The sequence below is a fragment of the Erinaceus europaeus genome, chromosome 1 (assembly GCF_950295315.1).
Source record: "Erinaceus europaeus chromosome 1, mEriEur2.1, whole genome shotgun sequence".
Taxonomy (NCBI): domain Eukaryota; kingdom Metazoa; phylum Chordata; class Mammalia; order Eulipotyphla; family Erinaceidae; genus Erinaceus; species Erinaceus europaeus.
In genome coordinates, this window is record NC_080162.1 from 1,791,672 (window position 1) to 1,806,366 (window position 14,695).

The window sequence follows — 14,695 nt, forward strand, 5'->3', positions numbered from 1 at the left end:
CACGAAAGACATGTCTCTGATATCTGATTACTGTAAAAAATGGAGACTAATCCCTAGCACTGCAAAAACGGTATCATCTGTTTTCCATCTACACCATGCCTCAGCCTCGCGTGAGCTTAATGTGTAGCTTGGCGATAAGAGAATCTGGCATGAAGCCCAGCCAGTCTATCTTGGCATTACTCTCGATCGCACTCTGTCATTTCACGAACATCTCATAAAAACTGCAGCAAAGGTGGGCGCAAGGAATCACATCATTGCAAGACTGGCCAGCTCCTCATGGGGCGTGAGCGCTTCCACACTGCGATCATCATCTCTGGCATTATGCTATTCCACTGCAGAATACTGTGCCCCAGGATGGTTCCGTAGCCCCCATGTCCACTTGGTCGATTCCAAATCATATTCCTCCATGAGGATAATTTCTGGAACCATCCATTCCACCCTGGTTCCATGGCTGCCAGTTCTTAGCAACATCGCCCCGCCAGATATTCATCAGGATGTGGCATCATCTAATTTCATTTTCCACGTCTGCGCTCGACCAGACCTGCCAATACACGCAGATATCTTCGCCCACCCTGTCCAACGCTTGACGTCTCGTCACCCAATCTGGTCCCCTACGCCTACACTGAACTTCTCTGTTCCAGTCTCTTGGAAACAGAGTTGGCAGTCAGCTGAGGTAAAGAACAAACACCTCATCACAGACCCCTGCAAGCGTCAACCCGGCTTTGACCTAGCACGTTATGATTGGGCCCTCCTCAATCGCTATGGAACAGGCCATGGCCGGTGCGCCGCTATGTTCCATCGCTGGGGAGCCAGAGACGACCCGAACTGCCCCTGCGACTCCAGACAGACTATGACCCACATAGTCAACGACTGCCACCTCTCCAGATTCAAAGGAGGTCTCGAAACTTTACATCAGGCTCAACCTGACTCTGTTGACTAGCTACGGAAGAAGGGAAAATGCTAGAAGAAGCTTACGGCAAAGCAACAAACAGAATCCAATGGAGAAAGGAGACACTCTTCAGAACTAACTTTGGGAATGCCATAGAGATGCATGGAGAAGCATGACACAAGAGCAGACAGCCTAACAGGGATGACACGCCAAAGGCAGATCAGAAGAGATTAAAATCTGTACTGTTGGACATTCAGTGTTGGTCTGCTTCTAAATTCTGCTTCTAAGACCCCCTTCTGTTTCATTGGTTTAATCCCCCCAGTTTAACACTGTATTCTATTTACATAACCACTGTTAACTAAGCACTACCCTGCCTCCAGGGAATTGGTTTAATCCTCACTGTTTTGCATGCTTTTTCCTTCTCCCCACCCCCTATCCTACGTACATCCTTTTCCAACCTGACAGTTCCACCTCAGGATATATAAGGACAGGATTGTGATTAGAGATAGCTTATATTGTGCTGCATTCCACATGAATAAAGACTGAACTGTGTACCACTCAGCCATGAGTCCCTGGTCATCTCTCTCTCCCACCCACGAAGCTAGCCTGGCAATTCAGTACATTTGTACTAGGAAAATAGATTCTAAGTGCTAGGAGAAGGCAGGTCTTTTCATACTATAGTTGTATTTATAATAAACAGCAACAAAAATAAAAAATGTTCAGTTATAAAAGAGTATTTAAATAAACTACACTGTGCTCATTAGATCTTGTAGCTAAAAAACATTAGATGCTTATGAAAGTTTCATAGTAGCATGGAGCCCACTACTGTTAACTAGAGAAATATGCTGAAAATAATATATATGTCAGTATTCTTTGTCCTAGGGCATGTAATGACTTTATGAAACACATAGGCACATAGCCTTTAAAAAACTCATGGGCCAATTTTTCATGTGTTTGTTAGCCTTTTGGATCTCTCTGTACTGAATGTTCTGTTCATATCCTCTGCCCATTTTTGGATGGGGTCATTTGCTTTTTTGGTGCTAAGTTTGCTGACCTCTTTGTATATTTTGGTGATTAGTCTCTTGTCTAATGTATGGCATGTGAAGATCTTCTCCTATTCTGTGAGGGGTCTCCTTGTTTGTGTGATATTTTCTTTTGCTGTGCATAAGCTTTTCAATTTGATGTAGTCTCATGATTTGTTTCTGCTTTAGTCTTCCTTGCAATTGGGTTTGTGTCATCAAAGATGTCCTTGAGGTTTAGGTGGGAAAGTCTTCCACCAATGTTTTACTCTAAGTATTTGATAGTGTGGGAGCTTAGTTCTGAGCTTTCAATTCTGTTCCACTGGTCTGTGTGCCTATTTTTGTTCTAGTACCAGGCTGTTTTGATGACGATGGCCTTATAATATAGTTTGAGATCGAGGAGCATGATGCCTCCACTTCTGTTTCTTTTCCTCAAGATTGCTTTGGCAATTCTAGGTGTTTTCTGGCTCCAGATAAATTATTGTAGTTTTTTGTTCTATTCTCTTAAAGAAGCTTGGTGGAACTTTGATGGGTATTGCATTAAATTTGTATATGGCTCTTGGGAGAATATTCATTTTGATGATATTTATTCTTCCAATCTGTGATCATGGTATGTCTTTCCATTTTTGGGTATCAGTTTCTATTTCCTTGAGTAGTGACTCATAGTTTATAGTATACAAGTCTTTCACTTCTTTGGTCAGGTTTATTCCTAGGTATTTTATTAATTTTGCTGCAACAGTGAATGCGAGTGATTTTTGAATGTCTTCTTCAGATATAGTGTTTGTATAAAGAAATGCCACTGATTTTTGTACATTGATTTTATAGCCTGACTCTTTACTATATTGCCTAATAACTTTCAGTAGTTTTCTGTTGGATTCTTTAGGAAAAATTTCTCCTGGTCACTGAATGTCAGAGAAATACAAATAAAGACAACATTTAGATACCACCTCACCCCTGTGAGAATGGCATACATCAAAAAGGACAGCAGCAACAAATGCTGGAGGGGCTGTGGAGACAGAGGAACCCTTCTGCACTGCTGGTGGGAATGTAAATTGGCTCAAACTCTGTGGAGAGCAGTCTGGAGAACTCTCACAAAGCTAGACATGGACCTTCCATATGACCCAGTAATTCCTCTCCTGGGGATATTTCCCAAGGACTCCAGAACTCCAAAACCAACATGATATATGTACACCTATGTTCATAGCTGCACAATTAATAATAACTAAAACCTGGAAGCAACCCAGGTGCCCAAAAACAGATGAATGGCTGAGAAAGTTGTGATATATATATATACAGAATGGAATACTACACAGCTATGGAGAACAATGAACCCACCTTCTCTGACCCATCTTGGATGGAGCTAGAAGGAATTATGTTAAGTGAGCTAAGACAGAAAGATAAAGATGAGTATGGGATGATCCCACTCATAAACAGAAGTTGAGAACAAATAACAGAAAGGGAAACTCAAAGCAGAATTTGACTGAATTTGGAGTAGGGTACCAAAGTAAAAATATCTGGGTTGAGGGTGAGGGTGGATGTTAAGCTTCATGGGATGGGGAGTGGTGGGGTAGTATGGCATACACTCTTTTGGTGGTGGGAATGGTATATATGTACAGTCCTATCAATTTGTAGTCAGATAAATTAATAATTAATATGAGAGAGGAAAAATTGATATAATGTCTCAAGCTTTTTTAAGCACAAACTGAGTCTTTTTAATACATAGGCTGATTCTTTAATATGTTGACTCTCTTAAAAGCTTAGACCAGGGAGAAGAGAAGCAACTGGTGGCACAGCTGTATACAAATAATGTCAAAGGGCATATATTATAGTGATATTGTGTATGATACAGCAAATCCTAACAAAGGGATATTTCAAAGTTAACCCAATTGCCAAATAATGTGATTATAGCTATAACTATCTATTGTCTTCTTAAAACCTAAGGAACCTCCCCCTTCATCTTTAGAGCCTGTATTTCCCCCAGTCGTGGAACCTCTAGGGTGGGGCTCACTTTCCTGCATGCTTCTCTCAATTCATACCAAATGATATTGCATCCGCTGATCCCAACCTAATAAACACAACGAGTACCACCTCAGCATGCTTCACTTCAGACTGTGTCCACAGGTTTCAGGCATGGAATGTCAACCCTTCAGCCTCATTACTCAGGTGAGACATTTCCTTTCGTAGTATTCTCTAATTCCATTCCATGAGGTTTACTTCCTAACAAAGTGCTAAAATGCAGATATAGACCAGGTCCCATGAGATAGGGCATATGTTTACATGTATCCATAAATTAGGGCAATATATATACCTGAAAGAAAAATACACAATAGTCTGTGTCGCTTGATGTGGTGGTGGCAGGACACAGAAAAAGGAGGTTTGGAGCAGAAAGGGAACACAATCTTTTATTCACCTGGGGACCTCAGTGTGGGGTGCGAACGCGGCAGTTTGGGACACGTGGAGCCAGCTAAGAATGGCCGTCCTCCTCCTACCGCACCACTGAGCAAAAGAGTGAGCGAGGGGAGGGAGAATAGGCGGGCTTTTTAGGTCAACACCCCGGAGTGAAGTGTCGGGACAGGATTGGTTGGGGAAAGCCTTGGGGAGACATCTACACAGCATCTTCCCCTTTTCTTTTATATTTAATGGACACAGTAAGGATATGTATAGAGTGGAGCAGGCTTAAATGTTTTTAAGGAATGCCGTGCTCAGGTGGGAAGATGTAGAACTTTTTGTGGGGGACGAAGGCTTATATGGCCGCCAACCTTATGAGGTTCATGTGTCCCCTCTGTGCTCAACCCCTCTTTAGAGAGAGAGACTTAACTGGAGGGACTCTTCTCATAGGTTAAGCTCTGCCAGGATCAACCATCTCCTCACAATATTTCTACATCTTACTCTATCTTTCTATCTAGTCATCGCATTAACATGGTTCAATGTCTGTAAAAGACTCTATCTGTGACAGAGGAATAGTAGTGTAGGGGTGAGCAGAAACCTTTTGGACCTAAACCTGAATGATATAACAAAACAGGAAGGGACAAGTAGGGGAACAGTAAGAGCCAGTGTGATGTCAAGGGAAGGCTTGGTGTGCAAAGGAATGTGCCCTGTCTCTGGGGGGGGGGGGGGGCAAGGGTTTGTAATGAGGGGCATTTCCTGCCTCAAAGGGCAGGACCTGTAGGCGGGAGGGCATGGCCCGCCAAGTGGAGGGGCTATTTGACATTGTATAGTCCTCAAGGCAACAGTCTGCAAAGTCTATGAACTACTCAGGGTCAGTCTTTGAAAAGCCAACAGCATGAAGAGAAGGAAGCTGCTGTAAAATTGTGTAAAGTGTCCAAAGGGTAAACCAGCAAGTCCAATAGAAGTGTCAGTCCAAAGCAGGCAACTAGGGGTAGAAATGGCAGGGATGAAATGCTGCATGAGGAAGGTCAGCCGCTGGAATTCCACTTTTCTGTAGAGAACTTGACAGCTGCAATTCACTTACTTGTGAATCAAAACTTGTAGCAGGTTAGAAGTTTACCACAATTGATAACTCCATTATAATTGGAAGTCTTTTCTAGTATGATTTTAAGGTTGTTTAAACAGTTTAAACTCAATAAAATGTGGAAAGGTAAACAGAAGAACCATGGTTAAAAGCCTCAGGCATGAGAAACATTAGCATAACCATTGTGCAATCTATCGTTAGCCTGGGCTGGTTATGTCTCTAATTAAGAAGGTATTTGAGAGCTTTACATATCAATAACATCTTTTTTTTACCTTTTGTTACACCCATATAAGATGGAGACAAACCCTAGGTGTGTGCAGGTTTTTTTAGACCAAATTAGTTCAAATATATTGATTTTTAACTAATTTTTACCTCAGACTTTAAATGTAAGTTAATTTTACCTTTATGAGAATTATGTTGAAAACCTTTTTCATTTAACTTTGCCTGGTAAGAATGTAGCCTTAAAGTTACATCTAACCTTAAAGTTAATGTTTACCAAACTTCAAACACACACATAAACATGGTCTTCAATACACAAGGAGAAAAACTTTTGTTACAAAGACATGTCATTTTAAACACGAATTTAGATCTGTACTGTCTTAGTTGTTCAAGGGGGTGCATTGTCTGGAGGTGGCCTCTTGCCCAACTTCACCTCCAGGAATTGCAGGGGTGCGATCACGGCACGGATGTCTGCGTATTCTACCTCCTCTGCCGTCAGAGCCGAGCTGGGGATCTCGGCCAGGGGGCCCATTCCTGGCAGGGAGCCCGCGGTCTCCGGGTGGTCCAGGATCTGCACAGACATCATAGTAGGAGGGTGGGTAGGCAGGCCATACAGAAGGTGCATGCCAAGGTGCCCCAGGATGGGGGCCAGGATGGGCTGCAGCCCTGCCCACCTTGCCCGCCTTGCCGGCCGCCCTACTCCCAGCAGCCAAGCAGCGCGGAGGGAGCCCATGCCCAATGCCCTGTGCCTCGTGGCAGTGAGCAGGCTCCTGTGGGTGGGCGGCAGTTGGAAACCAGAGTGTGGCCCATAACAAAACGTTCCAGAGACAGAGAAATTGTCTCATGAAGAAAGAGTAGAGCCTTTTGAAAACCTCTTCATAAGTAGAAAGGCAGGCTATGGCAGCTTTATTTATCTGATCTCCTTTGGTCTGCTGCACGTGTGTGGAGCCGAGATTCTTGTCCCTGTTCAAGCGCCATTTTGTTGTTTTCGCCAGGCTGGCTTCATGGGCAGGAGACAGAGAAGACCAGAGACTCATGGCTGAGCTGAGAATGCAGTTCAATCTTTATTCATGAGCAGGGAAGTGGTTCAACAAACTAATCTAATCTAATCACAACCCAATTCTTTCCTGCATCTCTCTCCTCCAGCGGCAGAGTCAGGAACCAAGGGAGAATACGTACGTTAGGGGGCGGGGAGAAGGAAGAAGTGCGAACCAGCGAGGACTAACCCAAGATCTCCCGGAGGCAGGGGGAGCGAGACCAAAGCAATGTAACAGAATGTCCTTGTAAATAGACCACAATGTCAAGCAATGTAACAGAAGGGGTCCCAGAAGCAGAACTAGAAGCAGACCAACAAGTCTTTAGAGAGTCAGTATAAAGTTCATAATGAAATAGTGTCTACTTAGACTTAGATACCCTCCTCACCTACTTCCTATTACACTTCTCTCCCTTACTCCAAAGCTAAACTCATCATCAAAGCAAGGACTGTAAAAGCTGAATAAGGGCAAGAGACTGGCATACTTTAACAATGACTCTTTAGTCACTATCACGCCCCCCCATCAGCTGGGGTCCTATTCAGGGAGTCCTGAGTTTCCCAAACAGACTTGATGGGCCTAGACCTTGAACAAATCCCTCTCTCCATTGTTATTGGTCATTCCTATCAGGAAAAACACAATAGATCCCTTTGTGGGCCTCCATAGGACCTTGCCCTCAACATGTATCAACAATGGTAGAGAGTGTTCCTTCCATCCTCCAATGGGAGGCTGGACAACATACTCTATGCTACACCTGAAGAAGATGGGTCCTGATAATGGGGCAGCATGGAATGTTCCTACTCATGACCACAGAATGTGAGCTCAGATCTACAGGGATGCAGAGGTCACATAGGCTTCTAAGCTGATTATGGGCCCCAGATCACATCAAATCAATGGGGTTTACAGTCAACAATATTTATACCCCTTTCCCATATTTGGGAGCTACTCTCTTCCCTGATCCAGCTTTCTAGTCTTTTTTCCAGCCATGATATTATCTCCCCAGACAATAACTTGAATCCACCTGCATATCAGATTTCAGGCTCAGGGGAAAAAACAAAAACAAAAACTAGTCTAGCCACAGGCCCTTTGGAATATAATTAAAAGATGCCTAATTTCTATCTACAAAATGGAGGAATCCCCAAACTCTTCATCTGCATAATTCCAGCCTTTAGGTCCATGATTGTTCAATAATTTGTTTGGCTTTGTATGTTAACTCTCTTTTAAACCACCAGGTTCGAGATGCTATAAGTATGTCCACCAGACTTCCCTGGTCAGCCAACCCCACCAATATGTCCTGGAGCCCTGCTTCCTCAGTGCCCTTCCCCACTAGGGTAAGAAAGAGACAGGCTGGGAGAATGGATTGACTTGTCAACACCCATATTCAGTGGGGAAGCAACTATAGAAGCCAGACCTTCCACCTTCTGCATCCCACAATGACCCTGGGTCCATGCTCCCAGAGGGACAAAAAATAGGAAAGCTATCAAGGGAGGGGATGGGATACGGAGTTCTGGTGGTGGGAACTGTGTGGAGTTGTACCCCTCTTATCCTATGGTTTAGTCAATGTTTCCTTTTTATAAATAAAATGTTATGTATGTACAAACTAGTGTATTTACTGTCGAATGTAAAACATTAATTCCTCAATAAAAAAAATAAAAGAAAAAGAAAAAAACAACATGGGCTACAGGGAATATATCTAAAACCAACTTCCTAGCTTCTTTCCACACCAAAACCATTAATTTCATCTGCTTTATTTCTACCTTTGGGTTCCTGTTTATTAAACCATCTCTCCTGCTTTATATCCTACTGCCTTTCAGCTACCAAGTGGCACATGTTACCATGACTCCATCCTGACTTCCTGGACAGGCATCACCAATTTGTCCTCCCCAGAGCCCTGCCCCACTAGGGACAGACAGAAACAGGCTGGGGGTGTGGATCCACCAGCCAACACCCATGTCCAATGGAGAAGCAATGACAGAAGCCAGAACTCCCACCTTCTGCTCCCCATAAAGGATTTAGCTCCATGCTCCCAGAGGGATAAAGAACAGGGAAGCTTCCAATGGAGGGGATGGAACAGGGAACTCTGGTGGTGGGAAGTGTATGAAAGTATACCCATGTTATTTTTCAATCTTGTTAATCATTATAAAATCACCAATAAGAAAATTTAAAAAAATCAAATTCTAGATTTTCAGTTCTCATGTATACTATTTCCCACATTTATAGTCTGAGAATTTCTTTTTTTTAATTTTTTTATATTTATTTTTCCTTTTGTTGCCCTTTTTTATTGTTGTAGTTATTATTGTTGGTATTGATGTCATCGTTGTTAGATAGGACAGAAAGAAATGGAGAGAGGAGGGGAAGACAGGGATGGGGAGAGAAAGATAGACACCTGCAGACCTGCTTCACTGCCTGTGAAGTGACTCCCCTGCAGGTGGGGAGCGTGGGATCCTTACACCGGTCCTTGTGCTTTGCATCATGTGCACTTAACCTGCTGCGCTACCGCCTGACTCCCAGTCTGAGAATTTCTATCTTCAAACAAGTTCTCCTTTTCTAATGTGATATTACAGAGAAAAAACCATAACCTTTTGTCTGGCATTTTAGCTGTTGTGATTTACCACAGACAGCAGAATACTCTGGAATCTAGAAAGGAATCACTTAGCAATATTGATACATAACTGGAAAGGGAGTGACCTGAAAAAATTAACATCATTTCCCAAAAGGAATTAACCACTGAAAATTAGCTTCTAATTTCTCATTTTCAAAAATTTGAAAAATGACCTACAACTGGAAGTACTAGAAAGAAGAAAGTTATAAATTATTTTTTTACCCATGTCACTAATTTGTGACACAGAGTTTCAGAAAATTCAAAGGGTTTCATGGTCTTATATGAGGATGCTATCAGTATTGACACCTGTTAAATACATGGGACAGAAATAATGATTCAGAAAGATGAAACAAAAGATACAGAACTTCATCCAGTTAGATTACTTGTATTGATATTAGTTAATTTTATTACACAATTAAAATATTTATAATAATATATTTTTAAAATAGCATTACTTGCAATGTGACTGAAAATGCTTTGTAAATATTTAGACCTATGATAAAGTATCTTGCATGTCAACCTAAAAAGTCTGTAAATGTTTACAGACTTCTGTAATGGAAATATGTTGGTAGCTCAAGAAGTGTAGATATGTTTTAAGCAGTTTAGAGATTTAAATAAATTTTGATTTTTTAAAAAATCCCAAACAAATTAAAATATGATTAAAAACAATAATTCATCTAAGATGGTAACTATTATATTTGGGTATTAGGAATTTAAAAAATCCCCTTTTCCTAATTTAATTATTGTTAATTTATTTTTCTCCCATTATTAAGGAGAGATAGTATAATGGTTTTGCAAAACGTCTTTTATGCCTGAGGCTTCCAAATCCTGCATTCAATCCCTAGCACTCCCATAAGCCAAAGCTGAAAAATGTTGTGGGAAAAAAACAACAAACAAACAAACACTCAATAAATAAGAAGAGTCCATTGCATTATTAGCTTGAATTACTCATAGTAAGATACACTTAATGGCACCATGAAGCAGTCAGGTCTAGAGCTGAACTCCGTCACCTATGAACAAGGGTCAGAGGACCCTGCATCTGGATTCTGTTTTGCCTTTACTTGATCTTTCACAAAGTCAGATAGTCATAGTTCTTATCGAAGGACTCCCTCTCGCGGTTTTGCACAACTGCTAGTATCAATATTGATCAGCACATAGATTTGTTATTCTGTTTTCTTAATTCCTCCACCCACAGCGTGAGGGTGCTGATAAGTACACAAAAGTGAGGCTGTTGTCAAGCTACACAGAGAGAATCATCACACAATACAGTGCCCAGCTACCAGTTCCAGATTTGAGAATTCACAGGAGAAGGACTTTGTGCCAAAGGAAGAATAAGGGTGCCTTGGACAAGATCTTTGCGCTGGATAAAGTCCAATAGTTCTGTGCTCTAAACATAGGCAGCAGAAGAGCTTCTGAAACAGAGAATAAAATGCCTATTGGAGAGAAGAAATACAAAACAGCAAATATGTCAAGGACATTATATTTTTGTGGACTGATATTAATTTGTTTCTTATTTTGGGAAACAAACTAATCAGAAACTTAAAAATTATTATATTTATTTATTGGAAGGGGGAGATAGAGACAGAGAGACACCTGTAGTCCTGCTTCACCACTTGTGAAGCTTTCCCCCTTCAAGTGGGGGCTGCGGGCTTGAACCCAGGTCCTTGTGCATTGTAATGTGTGTGCTCAACCAGTGTCCCACCACCCAGCCCCCTAAAAATAACAGTCTTTTACAGGAGAACAAATAAATGACTGCTTACTTTAAAACATCAAGTGAAAGGACAATCATATAATTTCTCATTGCCTAGGGAGTCACTAGTCTATCAGTTTGGTTCACCTGCACTTTCTGCTCTTGAAGTTTGGACTTTCATGTTATTTTTAAGTTTCCTTGGGGCTTGGGGGTAGCGCACCTCACTGAGCGCACATGCATATTCAAGGAAGCAGGAGAAAGCTTTGTGAGTGGTGAAGCAGTGTTGCAGGTGTCTGTCTCTCTCCCTCTCTATCTTCTCCTCCCCTCTCAATTTCTGGCTGTCTCTATCCAATCAATAAAAAAAGATAATACAAAAAATATAAAAAATATTTTTATAAATATGAGCCACAATCGTATGAGCCACTGTTCACTCTTCATTTCAGAAGCTATTCATTAAAATACAGCAGAAAAGAAGACTTCTACGCCCTTCACAAAATATTAGGGGTGTCTAGAGTTTCTGAGAATGCCACTTAATACAACGACTCCCACCGATCCTTTGACCTCCACATTTCTCTTCAAACAGTCCTGTTCATAAGAAAGAGTATCCATCAGTGGTTGTAGACATATGTTTTGCTTGTTCGTCACAGCATTATTTACACTTTTTCAGAGTCGGAAACAATGTTTAAATCCATCCACAAATGACTGGGTAAAGATGGGGCAGGGGAGATAGCACAGGGGTCATGCAAAACTTTCATGCCAGAGTCTCAGAGGGTCTCACTTTAATCTCTGACACCAGCATGAACCAGAGCTGTGCAGATCAGGGTAAAAAAAAATATTATAGAAGATATGGAATGCTGATCAACTATTAAATAATAAAGAGATGAAATTCTGTCATTGACAAAAACATAGATAGACCTAGAGGGTTTTGAGCTAAGTGAAATAAGCTTAACCGGGTAATACAGACCCCCTGTGCTTAGTCATTGGTCACACAGAGAGAAGACACACGAATTAACTAAATAAACATTGACGTATAATACCAAGTTAGTGGTGACCAGAAAAGAAGGCAGAAGATGAATAGGTAAAGAAGGTTAAAGGTATTAAGCTTCTGGTGGAAGATGGAATTCTACTAGTAGTAGTGAACAAAATGTTCAGGTATAGATATTCATTTTTAACACTGAATGCCTGCAAGTTTTATAGTGTTAAAAAGCAAAGCTACTTTAATAATTGAGGGGGGATTGCCAAGAGCTCACCTCTCCAGGCCACCTTTCTCAAACAAAGAGAGATGGAGAAAGGGGGGGAGAATGAAAGATATCACAACACTGAAGCTTCCTCCAGGTAAGTAGGGGCCAAGCTTGAACCTGGGTTGCAGTCCACAAGTGAGCTGGCTATCTTGCACACTCAATAATTCTTTAAATGAAATAACACTCCTGCTCAAGACCATTGCAATGAGCCAATGAAGAGCTTTTACAGTGACCCAGAACAATAAAATAATAAAAAAAAGAAACATTGGCCAAATCTTCTTCTAATACCCTAGGTGAACAGCATTAGAGAAAGATCTTTTGAATACTTTAAAGCATCTCTCACTAGTACTCCTCAGGTGTGTAGCTGTGGCAGTACCTCTCACTGAAGTTCACACATAGCAAAGTTGTCTTCCTAAATTCTTCCCCTCCTAAAAAGCCTATAAAACCCCAGAACATTTCTTTTCCACCTGGAACAATCACATTGCTATCTTTTGTTTCACATGACAGACCTAAACCACAGCGTTCTTGACCAGCCTTTCAAGTTCACTACTTCTACACAGACTTACATCTTCCAGACTCTGGAGTTATAACAGATCAGTTGTTGTTACCTGGTCTCCAGAGTTCCAGTGCGTCCACCTCCAAGTCTTGTGGGCTTCCAAGAGATTCAGAACCTTTCTGAGCCAGCTCTGTCTGAAGTGTGCTCTGTCTGGAGCAGCTTGGAAGATATTGCAATCAGCAACTTCTCAACTGGAGGCACAGTAATTAAGAGTTTAAGCATCATTGGTGCCACCCAGGCAGCCTTCGTAGGTGAGTCATTAGTCAGTAGGGAAAGAACAACAGTGCCGTCAAGTCCTTGCTCCTGCCAGCCTTAGCCCTGAGTTCTGTGCTTCAAGGGTTACATGGTTTGGAAACCTCTCTGCAGAACAAAGACTCTCCATTTAGAAACTATTTTTCACCCAAGGACAGGTACAATAGATTGTATTTAACTTTCACTCTAAAATTCCTAACCTCCTTGCATGTTTAAGCTGTAACATATATTACCTGCAAAGGAACTTCAGGACGCCTTCCTTGGACTATGCTGGCCCAGTGGCTGGGTGATCTCCAGGGGAAAGGTAACGGACCAGTTCTTTCTAGAGTAAAGACACTGGGGAGCCCTTCAGTGTGCTCAGAACTCGTTTATTAGCAAGGTGGACATAAGTTAAATGGAAAATTAAACAAATGGAATTATTATTGAAATATGTCAGAGATTACAGGTTTCTTAAAGATCAGCTTGCCCTTATGGTGGGGGGCTGGTATGACAGGAATTGATGAGATACAAGACAGTTATTTTCCATAACACAAGCAACTTAATTATCCAAAGGTATTTGAGAGAAGCATAGGGGTTAAACCCGTAGGGTGAGACAGAGAGAAGATGGATATCAAAGAGCCATATAGTTTGGAATCTCTCTTGTCTGGGGTCTAAGGTGTATGATGGAGTGTGTGATAAGGTGTGTTCTTCTGTGATCAGAAGGTGACTTTGAATAAGTGAATCTGCGGCCATGTGGCCTGCAGTTAATGGGGAGAAGTATTGGGGTTTCTGTGGGCCTGAGAGTCAAGAAGGAAAGAACTATGTCTGAGTTTCCTCCCTTTCGTTCACCTCGGTTGAGAGAGACTCACCAAGAGGTTATCTTCTCAGACCTCCATCCAAGGATGGGGGTAGTTCTCCCTAAGCTCTACCAGGCTTACACATAGTCCCAACAGACATTCCAGGCATTAAGAAGAGAAAACACACAATGAACTTGGAGTGTGCACAGATAGGTGAGTCAGAGGATGGTCAAAACACTTTAGAAAGTTTTTAAACAAAGAAGTGATATGTTCGTGAAAGATAAAACACATAAAGAAAAGTTTTGTTTCCTGTCTCCCACCATAAAGTATCTCCCTATCTCTGCACAAAGAAGGTATCTTTCTTTAAGAGATATTTTTCCCCTGATCTCATCAATAAAAAACGAGAGAGGACAAGAAACAGAGTAAATTTCTGCTATTAGGAAAGTAAGTGATTTAGAAGATCACTCAGTTCTTGACTGTTTCTTGAATTCAAAATAACCAATATGCTATTCTGACACACATTTATTTCCTTTCTAAAAAATAATTTATTTTATTCTTGGATAGAGACAGAGAGAAATTGAGAGGATAGGGGGACTTAGGGAGAGAGAGAGAGAGAGAGAGAGACAGAGAGACACCTGCAGCTCTATTTCACCACTTGTAAAGGTGTCCCCCTACAGGTGGGGACCAGGGGCTTGAACCTGGGTCCTTGCACACTGTAGTGTGTGCACTCAACCAGGTGCACTGCAGCCTGGCCCCCTATACATTTATTTCTAATTATAGCTTTGACTGCCCTAGTTCCTAAAAGTTTGCTACATTAACAGAGTATTAGAATTGGAAAGAAATGAAGAAAACATCAGTCTCAGTCCAGGAAAGTGGTGTGTCAGGATCACTAACTAGCTAAAGTCAGAAACGTCAAAAAAAAAAAAGTCTTTATTCTACTCTCTAATC

The 14,695-nt window shown here is 41.6% G+C and overlaps 1 protein-coding gene across 4 annotated transcripts in view; it reads right to left on the bottom strand.

Annotated features, from left to right (window-relative positions):
• LIPK (lipase family member K) overlaps positions 1–12,897 on the bottom strand; it is a 74,008-nt gene extending 61,111 nt beyond the window's left edge. The window contains exon 1 of one of the 4 annotated variants that reach the window (XM_007537783.3): positions 12,772–12,897. The gene's annotated coding sequence lies outside the window, so the exon portion shown is untranslated. Of the gene's footprint in view, positions 1–12,729 lie in introns of all 4 variants that reach the window. The other 3 variants (XM_060186440.1, XM_060186535.1, XM_060186464.1) reach the window with 3 other exon arrangements.
• Between the last annotated feature and the right edge of the window lie 1,798 nt (positions 12,898–14,695).